Source organism: Rhinoraja longicauda, chromosome 38 (assembly GCF_053455715.1).
Source record: "Rhinoraja longicauda isolate Sanriku21f chromosome 38, sRhiLon1.1, whole genome shotgun sequence".
NCBI classification, from domain to species: domain Eukaryota; kingdom Metazoa; phylum Chordata; class Chondrichthyes; order Rajiformes; family Arhynchobatidae; genus Rhinoraja; species Rhinoraja longicauda.
Window position 1 is genome coordinate 8,224,992 of NC_135990.1, and position 21,155 is coordinate 8,246,146.

The following is a 21,155-nucleotide window of genomic DNA, read 5'->3' on the forward strand; positions in this document are numbered from 1 at the left end:
ACGTAGGACACAAGTGGATGGGTGCTGCAGTGGAAGTGGAGGTAGCCCGGGCCTTGCGTTTCCTCTGGGCCTCTGCAGTGCGTCTGTTCTCTGCTGCACGGGCTCCTGTGTTGAGCTTGCTACGCCAGGTTGGACGGTCCAGAGCAAGAGACTCCCAAGTGCTGAGGTTGATGTCCAAGTCTTTGAGGGACACTTTGAGGCAGTCCTTAAACCGTTTCTTCTGTCCTCCTACTGAGCGCTTGCCCTGACACAGTTCTCCATACAGAAGCTGTTTTGGCAGTCGACTCTCGGGCATTCATTTCATTATCAGCTGAGCCACAGCATGGGGATTTTCAAATTCAACAACTTGTGTTTGCATGCCCCTAACCGTTCTCCTGATTCTCTTTCTGCGCTGGCCGTTGCTGAGAAGTGATCACTGGACATAGAAAGGTTAAAGGAGACAAATATGATCGTGGCACAGTCTCTCAGCTTGCACATACCCCATGAGTCATGACTCTTGTCTACTGGAGTATAAGGAAGCATGGGAACTTGGCTTGTTTTTGTGCTGTCTGCTTGTTTGTTAAATGATTGATGTCTACACAGGCCACATCTTCAGAATATGACAGAAATGGATTCATTTAATATTTTCCATTCCCCATTTCTCCACATATTCCTTTGGTCGAGTGAATATGAATATTTTGTGCTATTTTCCAATTCTCTCACTGAAGATGTCTCTTACAAGGCTATAATGATCATTCTCTGCTCTAAATATTTTCCGGGCCACACTTTGAGGATGACATTTTATTTGGAATACTTCCTGGGGTTCATGTGAATCATCTGCCTGTCATTGTCTATCCTGAGTGTCTAATGTTCACACATCCAGTGGAGATAAATGTCAGCATGCTATTCATTGTTAGAGAACATCACAGCCAATCTTGGTTATATTCTCACTTTAAATAATAAATACATGCACTTTTTTTTATTGCTTGAGCTTCTACTTTATTCTTTCTTAGTCCAGATATCAGAAGTCACTTTTGATGCCCCAATGGAGCTAAACAGGAGCATGGATTAAATTGAATCCGAGAACTTCTAGTCGTATGATGTAGCATTACTCCAGCTGGTGATAAGATTGTGCGACATCTTTGCTGCATTTTCCAAATAAGGTACTTGGATAACATCAGTTTGTTTACACAAGATTACCCATTCAATCATTTTGGTGACAATTTAGCAAATTCTATTTATACACAAAGTAAGCAAATCATTTGGTGCCGCGCAGGATGAACCTATTTGTTAATTTATTGGAAGTATAACTGTTTCATTACAGTTTTGTGCTAAAAATGCAGACATTCTTGCTCTTCCTGGCAAGGCCCTTCCTGCACCAAGCATTCATTTGTGAGACTCAGCACTTCCATGTTTTCTTTCTTTCCCGTGAATGCCTGTGCTTTGGGAATATGACGCATTGTAGGTCTCCACACCTGCATTGCTCAAGAATAATAGTACGGAACTGATGAATTAACATCCTAAAGACCATTACCTTTTTGGGGGGAAGGGGTAGAAATGCTGCCTGCTCTTTGTTGTATCATTTGGAAAGTATGCTGAATAATTTAATCATTGCATTATTTAATTTTTTGGTTCATAATTTGATGCATTTAAGTTAACTTTACAGTGCTAGATCTATACTTTGCTAAAAGCTTATGTACTAAAATCTAGCATTTGCTAGATCAGCCTTTGCTATTTAACTTTTAGTGGTTCAATGTTAGAAATAATAACAAAAAAATTAATTTATCCTTCCCCATTTCCTCTCCTCAGGCATTGATACTTAGCATTGGGTAGTTGGTTGTGTTACTCGGTGGCTTATTAGCATAATTATATCCTTCCCCAATATGTACATACATGCCTTTGCAAAAGCTTTCATTCATTTGCAGTCAAGCATAGTACAGTTATTAATGCCTGATGCAATTAAACCAAATTCCTTCCATATAATGCTACCCCTGGATGAAATACTGAGGGTTTAACTTCTGATACACCTGGTTTGCATTACAAAATAAATGCAACAATTGGGAGCATCAGTAATCTTTTCAAACATTAATTGATTTTCAGAGGTTGAAGTCTGATAACAAAATAACAATTATGGAAATGTACCAGAATAAAAATGTCACTCCAAATGCCTATAAGATAGATATTCAGTGTTAAAAAAGAGACCTAAGTGGTACTAATGTAATAGAATAGGCCAGTTAAGCCTCAAGTCTGAAGAAGGGTCTCGACTCAAAACATCACCCATTCCTTCTCTCCAGAGATGCTGCTGATCCCACTGAGTTACTGCAGCATTTTGTGTCTAAGCCTCTACAAGTTTCCCCTGTCAAATCTGTTTGTATGAATTCCCTGCGGTTCTTTGGAAGAGTCATTTTCATGAAGTGCAGATCAATTTCCTTTTATTCATTTGCAGCATGTGTGTGGTGTTGATGAGGCTAGCATATATTGCCTCTTTTACGTGTCCTGTGGAGGATGGTGGTGAGGTACCATTGTTGAACCCTTGCAGCTCTTTCATGGAGTACAGTTGTTGGTGAATTACACGATTTTGATATAATGATGCTGAAGGAACACCAATTTATCTCGAAGCAAGGGATGTTGTCAAAGAAGATTGAAGGAAAGATTATTGTATCACAATTGGATTGGATTTTATGTGGTTTCAGAAGAACTCTGACAAGTAATGGAGAGATTCAAATTGTCCCTGGAGAGATGGGGAAAGAGGAGGAGGATTTGAGATGAGAGCAAATTCAAGAAATTTGTAGTGGTTAGATGTGACAGTGAACGGCAATGTTTGGGGAGGAATGATGGTGGCGAATTTGAGGTGGAGGGGAATAGTATCCATTAATAATTCATTAATATGTGAGACAGGAACGTTTGGTGGCCAGAAGTTAAAGGAGAATAGGTTCAATGGAACTGATGTTGGGTGTCTTGATGGGTGTTCAGCGGTAGAGGTGAGATAGAAGAGAAACTGTGAAAAGATGCGAGTTGAATTACATGAGATATCTTTCGAAAAAAATGTGACCTAGTTGCCTCTAAAGGAAGCTGATTGGGTGGTTTTAAACGGATGGAACCATGCACCAGACTTCAGTGTTTTTAATTTGGTGTCAGAAAATTGGATGTAGAACAAGTCTTAAAATATCTGTGCATGCAGTCCTGTTAATGCAAAGGAGTTAATTTACGTCAAGAGTCAATGTTGAATGTAATTCTGCAATCCAAATTTTAAAAGTCACACCAGAATTTAAATGGATTAGAAAAGCTGCTATGTGGAAGAAAAGATATAGGATTGTCAGGAAATGTTCCTTTAATTAGCTTGGCGGTGCACAGTGTAAATGTTTCATTATCTTTGAATCTTTAAAAATATGTTAAATATTTGACCTGGGAGCAAAGTTGCAGATTGTGCAAACCTGTTTGGGTAAGGATGTGCATTTAAAAACAGTGAAATTAGGGTGAAAATGTTATCTAATTTCTGAAATTGGTATTTTGGTAACTTGTAAATACACGAGAGAGCACCAATAGGAAAAAAAATCCCGGACCATAATAACGTTCATTGAAATTTTAAATACTTTTTTTATCGTGAATGTAATAAAGGGTGATTCATATATGCACATCTTGATCCCTGTTGTAACATTTAAGGTGGAGTTAATAGTGCTGTCGAATCTTTCATTTTATGGTCCAGGATGGATTCTGCAGTTCTCATAGCAACAAATGGAATGCATTTTCAACTCTGAAAGAATGCTATTTCTTCTCGGTGCCAACTTAACATCTTACTGTAATTGCAATGAAAACACATTCCCTATCCTATATGGGAAAGGTGAGCTCTTTGCCCCTTGTTGACGATCCAGATCATTTGGGCATACTTGGGCTCATGTGATCTCAAGTGCCTCGTTTTCCCAAAAGGTCAGTTTAATGAAGGTTCCAAGGTAGCTTAATTATTCCTTGCACCAAGAATAGCTGCAACCTTTTTAAGATTATTCTTCATTGAATAGATTAATGTCTCTCCTGGCACTGCAACTGGAACCTAATAAAGTTTAATATTGCATTATCTTTTTGTGCTTCAACATAATAGGAATAATACAATCATGAACTCAGTAAGCATGATTATGGTCAATGACACACAGAATTGGGTTTATAATAATTCCCGTATGTGACATATACAGAATGCAAAAATTCTGCATTGTCATTAGGAAATCTTGAATATTAATGAAAGGAATTAACAATTACATTTAAAAAGATTGACCACTGTAAAGTTGTTTTGATATGTTAAACCCAGCATGTCCGTAGAAAGTTATAGGATGGAACTGCAGATGCAGGTTTAAACTAAAGAGAGGCACATAAAGCTGGAGTAACTCAGCGGGACAGGCAACATCTCTGGAGAGAAGGAATGGGTGATGTTTTGGGTCGAGACCCTTCTTCAGAAGAGTCTTGATCCGAAACGTTACCTATTCCTTTTCTCCAGAGATGCTGTCTGACCCGCTGAGTTACTCCAACTTTTTTGGTCTATCTGGAGAAATTGTTGAGTTCCCTCTGGTGACAGGAAGTTAGTAATGCAGGGTTTAAATTTGTCCCCCTTAAATCCATGAGATGAAGATATTGCACAGCTTTTGATCCAAAAATGAGCACCTGGGTATCATCAGTGCCTGATTATAATGATGTGAGCCGATTTTTGCTATAAAATCATTGTTTTGGGGCTTCATAAATTTGTGCAGCCAGCTCGTTCAATTTCCTGCCTGCAATGAAAATTCTGCTTATTGTTTACATATGTCATCTTGAACATGCAGGTCCATTTTGATGTTGGTCAGCTATTTGGTCTTTGTGAAAACCGTCTCTGCTTTCCTATATGCACTTTGGGGAAAAGCAAAGCCATTCTGCTTAATGCTTAATGCTACTATTGATTCTCTCACTTGATCTGTCTCTGGTTGAATCGTGTGATCTCAACATTACATTTTAATCTTTTGTCCCAAATCTGCCTTTGGTACAAAAAGTACATACGAGTAAAAATCCAATAATCTGTTATCTGATAGTTCAGCATCTGGCTCACTGCTACCTGATTCCTGTGCTCCTTTCATTCCCTGGCTTCTTGGCTCTAAACTAGTTAGGTTCTCTGGAAGATTAATTTTTCTATGTGTAAAATCTAAAATATTAGTGAATTAAATTTGTGTAGGTACATTAATCTGGTGGTCTGGAAAACATACTTGCTCAATATTACCAACATTTTGAGTGTGCTACATCAGTGGCATTTTACTATACTTTCACTTACTCTTCTGCCTCAACCCATCTGTTGCAGAAAACCTTACCCATTTTATTGTTGTAATGCTAATCGTAAATCTCTAAATCTGATATTCCCCTGACTACTTTCTCATTTGGCACTGATCATTAATCAGTTGAACCCGAGCTGCATATATTCTGATTTTTTATATCCTAAATTACACCGGTTTCTGAACATGCAGAATAGATGTTTGCAATAAATTGGCAGTGCATCTGATAGATTGACGAAGATATGCATACAGGTTTGATGTATAATCTTAAGAAACTGTTTGCCATAGAGGATTTACAAGTTGAATTGTATATGAAGTTACTGCAATATTAATTAGAAACATAGAAACATAGAAAATAGGTGCAGGAGTAGGCCATTCGGCCCTTCGACCCTGCACCGCCATTCAATATGATCATGGCTGATCATCCAGCTCAGTAGCCTGTACCTGCCTTCTCTCCATACCCCCTGATCCCTTTAGCAAAAAGGGCCACATCTAACTCCCTCTTAAATATAGCCAATGAACTGGCCTCAACTACCTTCTGTGGCAGAGAATTCCACAGACTCACCACTCTGTGTGAAGAAATGTTTTCTCATCTCGGTCCTAAAAGACTTCCCCCTTATCCTTAAGCTGTGACCCCTGGTTCTGGACTCCCCCAACATCGGGAACAATCTTCCCGCATCTAGCCTCTCCAACCCCTTAAGAATTTTATATGTTTCTATAAGATCCCCCCTCAATTGAGAGAGTAGAAGATTTTTGAAAGGTCATGTTTTGAAGAAGTTTATAAATATCATTATCAAAAAAGAGGGAGGCAATAATTATAAGAATTTCTGGTGTTCACAGACAAAAATGACAAAAAAAAATCCTATGTGTGTGAGAAAGACAGACAAGTGTGAACACTGTTGGATGAGGTGATTGTATGTCTTGATACATTTTTGGGTCAGTTTTTTTACTTTCCATCTAATTCTGTCATGAAGAAAGCAGCCTGCTGTTTGGTGCAGACAACATTGTACTCTGACAATATCCATAATAATGTACGACACAGCTTGTATTGTTCAGCATACATTAAACTCTCAGACACTGACTTTCTATGCATGTGTTTTAAATGTTAGCTTCCAACCAAGCATCTATGTCTTCTGTCTACTGTCAACAACATTATTTCTCTTCAAAAGTTTCGATTAGGGTGACTAACTGGATGACATAATTGTTCATTGTTCTAGTATCCAAATTTATGTTGAGTGTAGCTTTACCATTTAATCATGAAATAAAAAAAATAGCAATTTACTATAAATTATTAGCTAATTTCCTTAAATTTAGTAATGACATTTCCTTTCATTTATCCCAAAGAATCTGAGAATTCATGTTTACAACATTCTATTTATATATGAAACTCTTGTACATTACTTTCCTGCCGTCTGCACCCCAACCTTATCTCTTCCTGCACACATCCTCCCTTGGTGATTTCACCTGTTGTTTTCACCCTCTTGAAACTCCCTCCCCAAATCCTTTTATGTGGATCTTTAAGTCCTAGCTTTAAGATTTTTAAGTCCTCCTAAAAAGTCCTATCCTTCCATCTGTGTCTTTAAGTCCTGGACCAAACACCACGAAGCATGTCTAATTCTCACAGATGATTGACAACTGATTAAATAGTTTGAAATTTTATCTTATTACCTGATTGAGGCAGCTGAAAGTGCCCATTAAAAAAAAAACATTCCACTAACATAATTGAAAATTGCTGAGCTGCAGGTTGCTTTTATGATTTTCTGTGGTTTGACTGGGGGGAATAACAAAAGATGCTCAGGATTGTGATTTCCAAAAACTCATTGGTTTTATTAATGTTTTTACCTTGCCTGCCCACGATATGTGTGTGTGATTTTAGTCAAGTTTATTTATGTTACAGCATGGCGCATAAAACAAATAATGACTTTAAAAAAAATCATTTTCAGGATCTGGGCATTGCCGGCAAGACTATTTATTGCCCACCCCTAATTGCCCTGGAGAAGGGACGGCCTACCGCCTTGAACCACTGAAGTCTTTCTGGTGAAGGGAGGGTGTCCCGAGATTTAGACCCAGGCACATTGAAGGTCAGCAATATATTTCTCAGGCGGGATGGTGTTCAACTTGAAGGGATGCCTAGAGACTGTGGCAGAGATTGTGGGTTTGGGAGCTGTTATTAGAGTAGCTTGGGTGAGTATCACGATTTATGAATGGTACACACTGCAGTCATTGTGATGGAGGGAATGAATGGTTAATGCGGTTGATGGGGTGTTGGTTAAGTATGCTGCTTTGTCTCAGATGGCGTTGAGCATTGTTTGCTCTGCTCTCTGCAAGTGGAGAATATTTTGCCACTTGTTTCTGACGTATTGTGGATACTGGAAAGACCTTGGGGTGTCAGGAGGTGAGTCACTTGTAGAGGAAGCCTTCAAGGATTCTCTATTTGTCACTTTTGGCTAAACTTAGTTGACACTTTTTACCCTACTATCTAGCACTTGCATGCTGGTTGCTGCTAGCACAGTTGGGGTTATTTTTGAGTCTTCCTCCTGTTAGTTGTTTAATTGTTGAACACTCTGAGATTGATTGAATGTCTCTGGTCTACAAGTCCTTGAGAAGTATAATTTAATAATCATTAGAGGAAAGGATTGTGTCTGACACGGGAGGATCCTCTAAGCCCTCTTTGAGTGCACGGGTTCCTAGCATGTATGATGGCTATGTTTAAAATATAGACAGAAAATATATGCAGTAGATTGGATAGTATCTGTGAAGATGGAAACAGAATTCATATTTTGGGTTGATGACTTTTCAATCAATGAGGAAAAGAGAGTTGTGAATCTGTGGAATTCTCTGCCCCAGAAGGCAGTGGAGGCCAATTCACTGGGTGTTTTCAAGAGAGAGTTGGACTTAGCTCTTAGGACTAATGGAATCAAGGGATATGGGGAGAAAGCAGGAACGGTGTACTGATTCTGGATGATCAGCCATGATCATATTGAATGGCGGTGCTGGCTCGAAGGGCTGAATGGCCTCCTCCTGCACCTATTTTCTATGCTTCTGTAGTGTAAAGTTTTATCATATATAAGAAGGTCAATCAGCATCATTAGGATTTCAGTAAAGTGAAATCTGAATCCAGTGATTTATCGAACACAACAGCTTCTATGGTGTCACATGTTGACCTCGTACCTAAACTGGAAAGGCTGTTATCTGAAATTGTTGAATTCCCTGTTAAGCCTAGAGCCTTACTGGCAGTTTTAAACAAAACATGGTTTTTGGCCATTTAAGTTGGATAAATCTCGGAATGCCATCATGCAATATGAGACACTGAAATCCATTGGTAATGTACAGATTTGTGAGCTGACTCTTCATTTTGTTCTGCCGTGGGACTTCATATGGCAGATACATTTAAAAAACTTTTAAAAAATCAATTGCAAAACCTGCCTCTAGCTTTGTTGTTCCATCATGGTTGTTTCGAGCACTGGGCATCCTTGCTGCTCCAGGTGCCTTTTTTTCCTGTTCAGAGCACAAAAGACGACAGCTCTGTGACCATGTTTCCATCATTTCACTTTACTGAAATCCTAATGATACTGATTGTTCTTTTTATATATGATAAAACCTTCACAACTACTACATTGTAAGCACTGTAGATTGCATAGTGTACGATTTATAAGCAGCAGCTATTGTCACCTTATATTTATTTTATCTAATTCCATCATTTGCTGTGTTGACCTAATTTTTATGTGAAGTACTAGTCATCTCCCCTCAAGTGAACATTTGTAACTAGATGGAAAAGATTTAAAACATTCCAATTCTTTTGAGATTTGCATTTATGTGGGTTTATTTTTGGAGAAGGTGTTTTCAGTAAAAATGTGTAGGACAATAACTGCAGATGCTGGTGCAAATCGAAGGTATCAGGAAATGCTGGAATAACTCAGCGGGTCAGGCAGCATCTCTGGAGAGAAGGAATGGATGACGTTTCGGGTCGAGACCCTTCTGCAGTAAAAATGTTATCTGTTGTGTAACCGGAGTGCAGAACAAACACAATAGTTTAATTTTTAAAGGTGAAATTAATTTTTGTTCTAAAAATGGCTTCAATATTCTACCAGGACAATAGTAAGATGGAAAGATGATTGCATAAAATATTTTCTGTGCTGGCCGTCCAGTGTAGGGGGTGAAATAATTATTCCGAAGATCTACAGAATTTGAATCGTGTCAGTCATAGTTAACGTGTTTATGTCTGATCTGTTGAATTTATATTAATTCCTCATGTGCTGAATTTACATTATTTCCTTATACACTGTGTTCCACGTATCATCTATGCAATTCAGTCTGTTGACTTCAAAGTTGGCTTGTGCAATCAATAAAAAATGCAAATTTATGGATTTTATATGCTACTTTAAATTAATCATGCGAACATTAATATCATAGTTATGAGTTTTTTGCCTGTCTAAAAGATATTGGACTCAAATTTATATTGTCTGTTAACCAATTACCTTTGAATGTTACTGATATAAAGGTTTGAACACCTAGCAACAGTGACCCATTCCTTTCAGCGGCTGAGCACGTGCTCATTTTCAGTGCTGAAAACTTTATGCACATTATGCATAATTATACACCATTTTCTAATGATATTAAGAAAGTGTTTTGTACTAGCAATTCTGCAAAGTAATTTAATCTTTGAATTGCTAATCTTCATACTGAATGGGTTTTCAATTGTTTCTTGGGGCTTCATGTCCAGTTAATATTTATAATCTTACTGTCTTAATTTATAACTACAACAGCATTCATGTGAAGGATTTAATGTGAGGAGATACATAATGCATTTTTTAAACATAACTGCAGCAGTTACAGAGTATCATCAACTACAATGATAATTAGCAGTAATACTATCCCCAGAATTACTGATTGGCTAGAATTATTTTCAGCATGGCATATAATGTATGTATCATGAAATGTTAACATGCTATGGATTTTTCATCGATAGCATCTAGTGCTTTATTATCTATTTGTGTAGCGTTGTAAATAAACATTGAATAAATTGATTTGTTAAAAGTACGTACTGTTCTTAAAATTCTCGGTGAAGCTATTTACTCAATTGCGCAGACTGAATAATTCTGGGCAGAAGCAATGCTCAAGTGACCTAAGCAGATTGGATGATCTCATTTAAATTCCTTATTATTAATGCTTAATTAAATCTGTGATGGAGATGTATTTTGACTTTAATGCTCTGGCAATGAATGAATGAATGAATGGTTGAGATTGATCCCTTGCTGAAACATGCATTGTAAGTCCAGTGAGAATATGATTGGACTTCACTATTAATATTAGCATGTTTTCTGTGTCTAACTTAATACGAGAATAGCTCCATGGGCAGATTCAAGAGCAGTGCTTCCAAGCTTCTGAAAGTGTAATCCGGTCAATATTTTCACAAATGAAGTAGTAAACAATAACAAAATGAAAGAATGTGGGAGTTAACTCCAAATTATATAAAACATACAAGGGTTAGCCTTGGAAGACTAGAAATTTTGCTTGTCTCCAATGACATAATCTCTACAGATGCATCATAGAAAGCATCTTATTACGATGCATTAAAACTTAGTTTGGCAGCTGCTCAGCCTAAGACTACAATAAATTGTAGAGAGCTGTGGACGCAGCCTAGTCCATCACACAAACCAGCCTCCTCTTCTATCAACTCTTGCTACGCTTCAAGCTGCCTCTGGAAAGCAGCCAACATAATTAAGGGCCAGTCACACTCCAGTCATTCCCTCTTCTCCCGTCTCTTGTCAGGCAGAAGGTAAGAAATCTTGAAAGCATGTACCATCACTTTGAAGAACTGCTCCTCCTCCGCTGTTATCAGACCTTTGGTGGATCTCTCATCAGCTAAAGATGTAGTCCAGATCTGCCAAACTACCTCGTTGCAGCCCTTGCATTTTTTTTAATACCTGCACTTTCTCTGTAGCTGGACCACTATTTTAAAAAAATTTTTTGCACAACCTCCTGCACATATGTACTCCCATATGGCAAGATCTTCCTGGATAGCACGCAAAACGAAGATTTTCACTGTATTGCAGTTCACGTGACAATAATAAACCAACACCAGTTGTTTTTTTAAGGTTTAATAAACTCTTAAGGAATTCCTATTATTCTCCCTTCTTTCCTCTGATGGAAGATGAGATGCATTTCCTTGAATTCGCGTGAGGCCACAATGTAGCAGGACAAAGATGAGTCAAAGTATGATAGAAAATTAAAGTGGTCACCCATCTGGAAATAGGTACTTGGACATTATCTGGGGAAACCAGCAAAAAGATGTTCTAATTGAGAAATGTCCATTTCTTTTGAATTTATAGTGAAATAGTTATGGCTAGAAAACAATGAAACAAATGAATTCAATTATTGCAGAGTCAATATTACTTGTGAAAGGTGATCTCTGCATTACTGAGAGGTGGATGGAGATTTGCGTCCTTAGAAAATGGGACATATTGGAATTTTCCGTAATGCAAAAATGTGTCATTTGTGCACGTGTTAAGAAATGTGAGTTGGAAGGCATTTTTTGGTTGATTTCATTTAATTTTTCTCACATAAATTTTGTTCGAGCAGATCTTGTTTTGTATCTCAAACTTTTGGGTAGTGATCTGTGAATTCTGTAAGGGTGCATTTCCCTAACCTGAATGCCCGTAATGTGAGGGATGCCTAAACAGTGTCAGTTTTTTTTTTTACTCTTAGATTTACTCATAAACATTAATAGATTGTGAATTGTACCTCTTGGAGGAACGTGGTAGAACTTTGAGGTTCAGGTAACCGTTCAAGGATGTGTGAACTGATGGATTATTTTCTCTGAAATGTCAGTCAATTGTAGTTTGTCCAACTTCTATAGCTAATATCCTCCAATCCAGACAGCATTCTGGTAAATCTCTTCTGCACCCTCTACGAAGCCTCCCTTCAATACGCCTTCAATTTTGTATGTGACTTAATCAATTCTCAAAAAGAATATTTTCAGGTTATTTTAGAATCCATTTAAATCTTGATTTGATTTGAATACTTACCTGTATGGTATCATGTGGAGCTCTTAGTCATAGCAATATATAAAATATATTTCCGATTGTTTTTACTCTGAGTTAGCCATTCTGATGATGAGCTTTCACTTTCCTGGTCCTGGTTGAGAAGAGAGGAATGATTTACAGACAGTCTGCTGATAACTTTTTATTGACTTTTGGGAGAGTCCATGGGTCCTGAATAGGGTCAATTTCCCGTGTGATTGTTTCTACCATTACACCAGAATATTGGTAATCAATGTCTAAGCTTGCAGAAGAATGAATAGTTAATGTGAAGAACTGGGCCGGAGAGGAAGGGGAGATATTATAGAATGGGGTGGCTATTGCTGTCAACTGTGGAACCACATTCCAATATAAGCAGATATTTTTTAGTGAATAAAGACAATATTGTGATGTTATAAATCAAGCCAGAAGAAATTATTATTTGAGGCCATGTATGCTTAACGTTGCGAGTCATATATCGAGGATATTTTGCGCTCCCCAGTTTTGTATAATTTTAAAGATTTTTTTAGATTTAGAGGTACAGTGCAGAAACAGGCCCTTCGGCCCACCGGGTCCGCGCCGCCCAGCGATCCCCGCACACTAACACTATCCTACACCCACTAGGGACAATTTTTTTAAACATTTGCCCAGCCAATTAACCTACATACCTGTGCGTCTTTGGAGTGTGGGAGGAAACCGAAGATCTCGGAGAAAACCCACGCCTGGTCACGGGGAGAACGTACAAACTCCGTACAGACGCCGCCCGTAGTCAGGATTGAACCTGAGTCTCCGGCGCTGCATTCGCTGTAAGGCAGCAACTCTACCGCTGCGCCACCGTGCCGCTCTTTGATCCATTATCAAACGCCCCCGTTTGATAATGGATCAAACGGGTTGAAACGGTTTTCACTAAAATGTGAGAAGGGTCATTAAGAAGAAGAGACTAATGATTGGTCAAAGTATGAGCAGACATGAGGAAGAAACTGTTTAAGGGGTTTATAGTGCTCTAGAATGGGAATGAGAAGAGATTCAACTATACATTTCTTAAGGGAAAAGCTATGTGAATATTGAAAAATAGCAGAGTAGTCAGATTACTGAATGTTTGCTGATCAGCATATACTTTGGTTGGACTCGTGAGTGTTTGATGGTTGGCATGGAGTTGTGGGCCAAAGGGTCTGTTTCCATGCTGTATGACTCGACTTTAATTGCATAGTTTTATCAAAGAGCCGGCAATATGAGCAAAATAACTGCTGCATCATCTCACGATTCTACCTATGCAATCTTGTAGCTTGGTTAATTTTTTTTTTGCAATCTATGCTCATTGGTGTTTCACGTGTTATTGCTCTAGGGTGTTGCAATTTGTGGAACTCGGTTTCCTTTGTAGTAGTGACATAAATATTAATGATATTAAAACAAAAAACAGAGGTGAAAGGCCATTCATCGAGTCACAGAGATGTATAGTATGTGTGGGTCCTTCTGCCCACCACATCCAAACGTTTTGCCCATCCACACTGATCTTGTTGGGACCATATCCTATGCCTTGCCTATTTAAGTATCTATGTTAATACCTCTCAGATGAGGAACTTGTATCCAATTCCACCAGCATCTCCGTAGTGCATTCAATATATCACCTACACTGCTTAAGTAGACCTTCAGATCTCCTTTAAAACTTATTTCTCTCAGCTTAAATCTATACCCTCTTAGTTTTTATACCACTTACTGTGGGCAAATGTTTCTGACTATCTACCCTATCTGTGCCTCATAATTGTGTATACTTCTGTTGGATCACCCTCTACCTCCTTTGCTTTGGGGAAAACAAGCCCAACCTAACCAATCTCACCCCACAATGAAAGTCCTCCATTCCAAGCAACATCCTAATGAATCTTCTCTGTGCAATCTCATCCTCCTTATTGTGTGGTGACCATAACTGCACACAATATTCTATTTAGCCCACCACACCCTTCCACTTTCATCTTAAAAGGCCCCTTCGCTTCATCCTATCCATTACCCACACTATATTGTTTTTCAATTTCAAGTATATGTTAAATTCAAGTTGTAAACATTAATGAATTTACTTTCCCTACCCTTTCAAGCCTGGCATTGTAGATTATAATTTACTGCATAATGCAAACAATTTGCCTCCTCCCATCTCATTCTTTCACTCAGTGCCTTAAATCTGTATCCTCTGCTTATGAACCTTTTTTATACCAATGGAATCATATTTTCTGTCTGTTTGCTGTACGAATTTTGTTAATTTCTCTATTCTGTCAACATCCATTAATTCCCTCATCCTTTTTATGACTGTGCAAAATTCCTGAACTCTTCCCATGTCCCCAAAGGACTGTTGAGGTGCTATGTCCTCTCTCTTGCCCAAGTTGGACATGGTACGTACAGCACATGAAACCTAACTATTGATTTATTCATGTTTAAAAGTACTTTTTATTTTGCTCTATGCCACTATTCATCCAAAGATATAGTACTTTTCTAACCGCATTTATAAAAATTTGTCCTGCCAACTTTGAAGTTCAGGTCTTTCTGTCCCTATGACCTTTTTATGTAGTATTGCTTCATTTTCTTTCCAAAATACTGAATGATTTTCAACTTTATTTATCTGCTTCTGACTTATGATGTTGTGTTTTTTTAAATTATATTTTGTTAAGTATTAAGGGTAGGCACAATAAGCTTTGGCTTCTGCCTACACCCTTTTTTTCGGTCAGAAAATATCACGTGTGATTATATTGTTTTATTTTTGATACAATGATTTCGTACTGTTTATCTTTCACAACTGTATGGTCAATCTGTTGTATTGTATTGACCGGAAAATAAATTTAAAAAAAAGTTATTTGACCAGTCTTTGGCTTTGCTGATAAGCAATATTTTGCTATTGCCTAATTTCCACAGGCATTCTAGTTAAATGGTAAATTGAGTTTTGATAACAACACCGTTAAAAAATCTTGTACTTAATATAATTGTATTTATGTATTTATTTGTTTTTGCATTTATTGCATATATGTTTGTACGCACCGTCAGGATTGGCTATTTTTTAATTTCGTTGTACTCGTTGCAATGACAATAAATGAATATTATTATTATTATTATTATTATTATTATTCTGATGGAGAAACTGGCTTCCTGTAACTTTGAGTTTTGCTATACCGATGATGTCGCTGGATTTGTGTGTGAGTTTGTGCAACATGGTGGATTGAACATTTTTTTTAAAACGTAGCGACATGATTTATAAACATGAGAATGCCTGGCACCATTGGCTTAAAGTATGCCTTTCTTTCCCTCATACTCTTGCTTTATGTGAGGAAATCCACTGGATTAGTCAAATGAATAACTGATAATCCAGTTAGTCTCTCAGATTTTCAAATGCTTGCATAGTTTTTCAGATCATTTGTCAACTGTTGAATTGTGAAACAGATTCTGAACATCTGGTGATCTTGCACAGACTTGTTATGTTCACTTTAGTTTAAAAAACATTAATTATTTTAATATCTAGACGGAATAATGGATAATAAAATTTCACATGTTAAAATCTGTGCAATGGCAGAATTAAAAGCATGAATATGACTTTAAATGTGTGAAATCCTATCACGTTGGTGAGTTTTTGAATTGGATTTGAACTATTTCCAGATAAAGCGATAAATTTGTAACAATTTCAAATAAAAAGTAATTTTCCATGTTTAATAAATTATTCATATCACAAATTCAATTCCGAAATATTTAACCACAATGTTAATTGGTCTTCTAAATTATAGCTCCTTTTTTCAACTTAAGATCATACATCCTAAATTTTTGCTTTATTTTATTTGAGAACATTTAATTTTACATCTACTTAAGTCTTTGGTCATATGGTCTTTACATCTACTTAGGTCTTTGGTCACCTGATTTACATGTATATGCTGGGATTGCCTTCATAAATATAATTTCTCAAATTATTTAAAGGGGGTATCACTCCTGCCCTACCTTGGAACATTGAGGTGAAACTGAACATTCATAGAACTAGGGATACAGTAACAACATAAGGGTCTGGCTGTTTAGGACCTGGATGATGAGAAATTCCTCATGTTTCAATTCTATACCACTGTAATCTTGGTCATTGGCTAGGTTCAAGCTGAGGCACCAGGAGCATGAGAGGATTTGAAAATTGGAAAGAAGAAAGATGAGATATAGAATTAGCCAAAATCCTGTTTGAATGGAGGAGCATTGAAGTCCTATATTACCTCTTATCTCTGTGCCTCCTACCACTGATTTGGCGGAATCAAGTTCATTTTAAATTAGAAGTCTAACCTGTGATCTGAAGATCTTTATGTGCCCATTCTGCACTCATTTATTTTTCATTCTAATGACCTTGTACAACTAATTTTCTTTAGAAATGTACTATTGTATTTATTTAGATTATCCTTTGAATAATTTAAATAATTGGGTGACATCCTACATTTACACAGGACTGTACTTTCATTCCGCAGATGTCTTATCTGAGATCTTTACAAGAAGTCATCTTGTTCCAGAAAGAAGATTAGTGTAAGTATAGAAAAAATGCTTGAAAGATTTATATGAAAAATGTAATGCCACTTTTAACTTATTTTTTGATACATAATTCTTTCTAACATTGTGATATCTCTTGGGTTTTTCCATATAATCAGATTGAAAAATATTTGGGAAGTTCCCATTCCCCATTCCTAGTTATCATTGATTATCTTGAATGATGCTGTTTTTGATGGGGATAGGTGCTATTTGGTTTACCACTCCTCGGATGAGTCAGAGCAGAGGAGGGAGATAGATAGTCTGATTGAATGGTGCCAGAACAACTACCTTACTTTCAACGTCAGTAAACCAAGGGGCTGATTGTCTATTGAAACTGTTGTGTTAAAGTCAGGATTGAAAGAAAAGGGTAGGTAGGCCTTTCATATTGAAGATTCATAAAAGGGAATGACTTAATCCCCCTTTTAAGATGCATAGGAGATATAAATGCAGTGAAAATTCAATGATCGGTGAACATGGTGAGCCTCTCATTGTATTTCGATGTATTGGAGCATGAGCTATAAATGAATTTCTTGTAATACGATTGCAACATATATGCTACACCAAATATAAAATATTTTTATTTTGTTGGGTGCTAAACAAATATTAGAGAAATATTAATTTGCTAAAGATATTTAAAGAGATTCTACTGGAAATTGGTATACTTGAATTTGGTGACCATACATAATAAGTTTAGAGGTGAGAATGCACAGGCAGTGTTTTGAGTATTGATTTGAAAAGTAGATAGAATCTGTTTTACGTGGGTATTGTTGCCATGGTGAATTGTTTTGCAACAGCCACGGATTGAATATTTCACTTTTCTGCCATCGCTGTCTCCTGTTTTGAGTCTCCTGTTTTGAGCCTCCTTATGCATTCTGCACATGCATTTGGCAGAAACTGAACTGTAGAAGCCATAAGCACAATATGGCTACAAGCAGCTCAGAGGCTCGGAATCCCAGTTACGTGCCTCCTAAATCTCCAAAGCCTATCCACCATCTTCAAGGCTCAAGACGGGTATGTGATGGAATAAGCTCCACTTGCCTGAATGAGTGCAGCTTCAACAAAACTCAAGAAGCTCTACCAGACTTAACATATTAGTCTATCCACAATCATTCACTCATTCCAGCACTGACGCACTGTGTACCATCTACACGATGCACTGCAGCAACTCACCAAGACTCATGATGCAGCATCTTCCAAACCTTTGACGCTAGAAGGACAAGGTCAGCATAGCATAGGAACACCATCATCTGGAAGTTGCCCCCCAAGCCACTCCCCATTCCTTCACTGTCATTGAAATATTTGAAATTTATTGTGGCAAACTATAATGTACCAACCTAGAATAGAATTTTAATTTGTGACACCAAATTTTATTCCGTGTTACGAATTTATGACAGGTAATTTATAAGGGTGAATTTCCGTTACCTGAAGGCTGTAATACAGAGATTGTCTGTGATACCACGGTGTAAAATTGACCTCCAGACTACTGTAACCACTGTAAAAAAAATGCTTTGGGCAGGCTTTCATTTATTGTTATACAACATGGTGCCGAGAAGATTTACGAGGATGTTGCCAGGGGTTGAGGGCCTGAGCTTTCGGGAGGTTGGGCAGGCTATGGCTTTTTGCCTTGGAACACAAGAGACTGAGGGGTGATATTATAGAGGTGTACAAAATCATGGCAAAATATTAAGGTGAATGCATCCTTTGTCCCTGGATAGAGGAATCAAGAGTTAAGTGGCATAGGTTTAAAATGAGAGGGGACAGATTTAATAGGAACCTTGGGGGCAGTCTTTTCACACAGAGGGTCGTGGGTATATGGAAATTGCTGCCAAAGGAAGGTTGAGGTAGATACAATAACACCATTTCAAAGATATTTGAACATGTACATGGATAGGAATGGTTTAGAGGGATATGGGCCAAACATGGGTTAATGGGACTCTCTTTGCAACCTGGTTGCCATGGATGAGTTGGGCCTGTGTCAGTGCTGTATGACCATATGACTCTAACATCATCTTTAATGAATATAAAATTCAAAATTGATCAAATAATATGATCTGACATGAAGTGATTCCCAGTTAATATCAAAACCAGGCAAGAGCAAGCTGTGCAATGTCCAATATTGTTTATGATCCACATGAAGTCCTGCTGGTATATCATTGTTCGGCGCACCTCATGAATTAGGCTTCCTGCTCTCCTTGCGATGAGTTTTAACTTTCCACCATCGGGATTGATATCACCATAGCAACAGCTTCTTCAATTATAATTTTATGTTTCCATCTTCTGCAGCTGGCTGAAAGTGCAGCACATTCCTCCTTCAAATGCAAGCAATGCATCAGTTTCTGCTCTCACATCTGCTTGGAAGCACAAAGGATAAATTAAGACTAAACGACTTTGGCATTACAAAATTGTATCACAAATAGAAAACCATACTTCCAGCATATCAGTTTTGCATTTTCTTCCGTGGTACCTAATTATTGGAATTTGCATATTCAAATTGAAAATGAGCAGTTTTAAACTTCAGATTAACACCCACTAAAAATCTCTTGGCTGGGGGGGAGCTTTGTATTGTTTGCAGAACAATTTTTTGTCTGCAATGTCCTTCCTGAATAGTTCAATCTCTGCTCCATTCCTAGCCACTGTTCTTAATTAGAAAAGATGTAATTTGGGTTAATTAAGGTGGAAAGATCAGGTTATTACATCTTGACTTAATACGCAAAAAAAAAGATTGGAAGCTTAAGTATAAATCAGATAAATTGGATATTGCAATGTTGATGTGATTTATGTTGTGGTTTAACACGTTCTATATACCGAAGCGTATCATTACAGAACAGCTTCACGTCGGAACAAAGTGTTATATAGTTTGAGTCATTGATGCTATCCTTTTATCTGATGCTATCTTTAGCAATTGGCAGTCTAGTGATGCTAGACGTAGAGTTTAGAAATGCGGTATAGAAACGGGCCCTTCGGACATCCGAGTCCGCACCGATCAATGATTACACTAATTCTATCCTACACTAATTCTATCCTATACACTAATTAACCTACAAACCTGCACATCTTTGGATTGTGGGAGAAAACCAAAGCACTTGGAGGAAACCCACACGGTCACAGGGAGAATGTACAAACTCCGTACAAACGGAACCCATAATCAGGATCAAACCCGGACCTTGAGTGCTGAAAGGCAGCAACTCTACTGCTGCATCACCATGCCGCCCAACAGGTTTTTTTCTTTCAAAAATATTGCAAAATTAATCTTGGTCTTTTAGGTTATTGACCATTGTTCTACTTTTGGCACAAAAAGCAGGTATCTACATCTGTCAGAATGGATTTCTTAAAAAAAAAACCATATTTGAGAAGAAATTTACATTCATTGTTTAATCTGAATTCAGAATGAACAATTTCACAATATAAAATACATGATAAGATGATGGTCTGTGGAAATACTGACAAAAACGTTTTAGGTGCACAAAGTAATTTGCAATGCCGTAGCCCCTCAGTCATTTATTGCTTCCTGATTTTGATTGAGTACAGCATAGACGGTGGAGAGTTAGAGTCATGAATAATCAGGCTGGATAATCGATAATCGATCTACTCCACATCGACCATTTTATTCTACCACAAAATGCTGGAGTAACTCAGCAGGTCAGGCTGACCTGCTGAGTTACTCCAGAATTTTGTGAAATAAATACCTTCAATTTGTACCAGCATCTGTAGTTATTTTCTTACATTTTATTCTACCACATATTCCAAGCAACTCCTTGCAGATTCCACCATTCATTTATACAGTGGCCAATTCACCTACAAACTGGCACATTTTGGGGATGTGGGAGAAAACTAGAGCACCTGGCGGTCACATGGAGAATGTGTGCACAGAAGTGATGCTTCAAGTTCAGGACTGAATACCGGTAGTGAGACAGCAATTCTGCTAGCTGCACCAATGTGCTACCCAGTAATGTACACTCTCAACTGTTGAATGCAATTCAGTAGAGATAGGTCATGCTGAATTAATTATGTTAGCTGTACAGTTACGTGTTTACTGTTTCTAATGCCGTTACAAATTTTTTTTGGCTGCTAAAATGTGTGGGTGAAACATTGCTGATGGATACAAAGGCTATTGTTTAGTTTCTGAATTTATTTAAGTGGTGCTAGGAAGCTTCAGTTCTTGTGCGCTATCTGCTATATTCTTAGTTTCCTTTCGCAGTGAATTAGAAGAAAATTATTATTATTTTGTAATTAAAAGTCCTTCATTTCTAGCACAAATATTAATAAGGGATAACAAGAATTTGGAAGATTGCATTTTCAAATGCACACTGCAAATGTACACGAGTGGTAATTTCTTCTTCTGCTT

General features: G+C 37.6%; 1 protein-coding gene across 1 annotated transcript in view; it reads left to right on the forward strand.

Moving 5' to 3' along the window:
• The window catches only part of peak1 (pseudopodium-enriched atypical kinase 1), a 129,582-nt gene that overhangs the window by 18,397 nt on the left and 90,030 nt on the right, over nucleotides 1-21,155 (forward strand). The window contains exons 2-4 of the mRNA XM_078429978.1: nucleotides 993-1,142; nucleotides 7,208-7,345; nucleotides 16,753-16,807. The gene's annotated coding sequence lies outside the window, so the exon portion shown is untranslated. The remainder of the gene's footprint in view (nucleotides 1-992; nucleotides 1,143-7,207; nucleotides 7,346-16,752; nucleotides 16,808-21,155) is intronic.